General features: G+C 37.4%; 1 protein-coding gene across 1 annotated transcript in view; it reads left to right on the top strand.

Moving 5' to 3' along the window:
* Positions 1 to 3,550, top strand: part of LOC101850096 (coiled-coil domain-containing protein 18) — a gene marked incomplete at its 3' end in the record, with an annotated part of 19,725 nt that overhangs the window by 15,053 nt on the left and 1,122 nt on the right.

Raw genomic sequence — 3,550 nt, 5'->3', positions numbered from 1 at the left:
GTGCGTGCGTGCGTGCAAGCGTGTGTTTTGTATTGTGTACGTGTGTTCGCCCTCATATTTGGACATGGAATTCACGTTAGTTACTGCTGACGATGGACCTGAACAATCAAACACATCTGTCTATACGTATTGCTGACTCTGAACAATAACTTAACTCGACACAGACAATCAACTTACTCTATGAACAATTTAAACATCCCTCCTGCTCTGTCGGCACTATAGCATTTGAAGCAGTTAGCACTTACAATACATCCGTCAATGTTGACTATGCGGCCAGCTAACACTTATAGTGGGCAATTAATACTAACTATGGTCTGTCTTTATGGTAAATGAACTACTTATAACACTCACCTTGACCTGTGACTACTGATCATGAAATATAATTACTGACCATTAACTGTCATTTTTTACCATGTTCTGTCTTCACGGACTGTCATTATACTGACCTTCGACTGCCATTATTCTGACCATGAACTGGCTTTGAATTGGTATAGCAGTTCATGTACAGTGCAGAACTGACCATGAACAGACCAAGAGGTGTCACTGCTGACCGAGAGCTGGCCATGAATTGGCCACGAATTATCATCACTGCGCATTCTAACATCTGCCCAAATATGCTTGATAGATACACACCCATCGATACACAATTTTATCAATCGTTTACCTCTGCAAAAGTGACTTATTCAATAAACAAATTAGCACAACTGTCTCCTTTTAAAGCTTTGATAAAAAGAAAGATTTGCTCGTCATAGTTTATTTATACTCATTGGACACGTGTGTAAACAAACTGCTCAAACTGATGCAAGTGTAATCTTTGGCACATGTATGCACATAATAAGCAGAAATAATACACGAGTAAAAACATTTAAAAAATAACAATCAAGATGCTTTCCGTCTTGCTTATTTTCACAGGCGGTGATGTTAAACTACTTGGTGCTTATACATGACCTTGTGCAGTTGCGAGCGCCTCAAAACCTCTACTAAAACTAAAAAACCCAACAACACCAACCCTAAACTACTTGGTAGCCCCTTAAAGGAAATTCCTGTTATCCTCATGATGGTGGGCTTTCGTTTCTTACAAGAATGCCTATTCCATTCCAGGTTTCAAGCAGGTATGACACGTGGATATGTTTGACAGTTTTTCTCTTCGCAGTTTTCACAGCCCATCTCATAGAACAGATGGGAGTAATAATAGACAGCTTGTTCTGCTGAGTAAGGACAAAAGGGTGGGTTTTCGGGTAGGTCACGCGTGCTCTTTGCACATAAAAGACGTCTTAGGCATAAGCGAATCAATACACTTTCAAAACAAAACAAAGCAAAACAAAATAAAAAATTAAACGAACAAACAGACAAACAAACCAGCAAACAATTTTTAAAAAAAAATGGGACAAGAAAAAACCAAAACACCCTCCCCAAAACAACAACAAAAAACAAACACCCCCCCCAAAAAAAAACAACAACAAACAAACAAACAAACAAACAAACAAACAAACAAACACATAAATAAATAAAACAATTCCTTCCCATAACATATAACTTTCGATATAAAACAAAATTAAAAGGTAGCAAATCTTTTGGTGACCCTTGCTCATCATAAAACGATTGCGAAGAAATCCAGCTGCTTTTATTCTCACGTTCATGTCTTATTGCCTGCACAAAGAGTCTCAGTCAAATGGACCGGGAGAACAGTATTTCACGTCTTCATAGATGCATACGAATTGCTACAGATTTTTACTGTACGGTATTTCTGTCCCCGTGGTTGTAAGCACCTCGCATAATTTAGCGAAATTTGATCATTCTTTGCATAATTTCTGATTATTTTCCTTTATCATTCTTTGTTGAAATTAACAGAATCGAATAATTTCACATATTTGGGCTCAGTTTGTATAATTTAACTACAACAACAACAACAGCATCATCGTCATCTTCAACAACAACGGCAACAACAACTACAACAACATCAACAACAACAACAACAACAACAACAAAAACAACAACAACATCATCATCAACAACAGCAACATCTACAAAATGTACAGCATCATCATCATCTTCAACAACAATAGCAACAACAACTTCAACAACATCATCTTCAACAACAATAACAACAACAACAACAACAACAACAACAACAACAACAACAACAACAACAACAACAACAACAACATCATCAACAACAACAACAACAACAATGAAAGGATAAAAAAGCAAGAATTGTCGAAAGTCGAAAACAAAACAGAGACAAGACATATATATATATTACTGAACGATTAGGGTTTGTGAGACCTATCTCTTTTGTTGAAAAAAAAAAAGATATCATGTCTCCATTTTTATCGGGAACGAAAGATCCATAATTTAGTTGTATCATAAATTATCATAATGGTTTTTGTTGTTTCCTATATTATGCTGACACATAGTGTAGTATCATGGCATCCTTTTGAACTCCCCCCCCCCCTCCAACAACAACCCAAAAACAAAACAAAAAACAAAACAACAACAAAAAAACAAAAACAAAAAAACAACAACCCCCCAAATAAACAAACACACAAACCAACCAACCAACCAACCAACCAACAAACAAACAAACAAACAAACAACAAACAAACCCCAAACAAAATAAAAACAAATAAGCAAACCAAAAAACCCCCAAACCCAACCAACCCACATACAAAACAAAACAAAACACAACAACAAAACAGCGACAAACAAGCAACAACAACAGCAACAACAACAACAACAACAACAACAAAAACAATTAAAACTGCCTTGCTGCAAACGCATATTTAAAGTGCAGGCCTATGCGTAATGTTATCTTATTGCAATGTTTCCAGTTATTGTTCGCCTTCTGTTGGTGTAGTGATTGACTAATGAGCAGTACTTGCCGTGTCAAGCAGATTATTGTACTGACAGTTAATGCGTTACACTTACTTCGTTATATAGATCTAGTAAGAGACTCGCTGCTTCAACTTTGGATGTGTGGACCAACACAGTATAAGGGGGATACAACAAAGGAGAAGATAGACGGAGACACGGGGTAGAATGATTTGCCCACAAGGGATTTAAACTCACGTTTCTTGCCAACCACACAACGAAGAGCCCTATCCCTACACCATAGACGTCATTCATTTAAAATAAGGAGGGGTCAACCTTTACATAGATTAATATTAAACTTTATTTCCCTGGGGTATAAAGCGCATGAATGCTGACGTCAGTACAACATGTCATAGCAGTGTCCAGTGGGTGTCTATTTATGTTTTGATTTCTCACCTCTTGGACTGTGTGAATTCCCCAGTCATGCAAGACTATGCGACTGCCTTAATTAATTAAGTGATTAAACAACTAAAACAAGGCTTAACACGATTAAAACAAAATGTCAAATATTTGTTTTGTTACGCTGTAAGAACCAATGGTGCAGATGTGTAGGGGCCACGTCAATTTCTGTCCCTAATGCGTTATTGGTGCGTACAGGGGCGAAGGCTGACTTGTTTGACAGGGTAATCAAAGTGAAATGGGACCAGATAGGGCCTGGAGATATCACACTCACACAAGT

This window comes from Aplysia californica, unplaced genomic scaffold, assembly GCF_000002075.1.
Source record: "Aplysia californica isolate F4 #8 unplaced genomic scaffold, AplCal3.0 scaffold00317, whole genome shotgun sequence".
NCBI lineage: Eukaryota > Metazoa > Mollusca > Gastropoda > Aplysiida > Aplysiidae > Aplysia > Aplysia californica.
The sequence above is the reverse complement of the archived record's forward strand: the minus strand, read 5'-3'. Positions and strand labels throughout refer to the sequence as shown.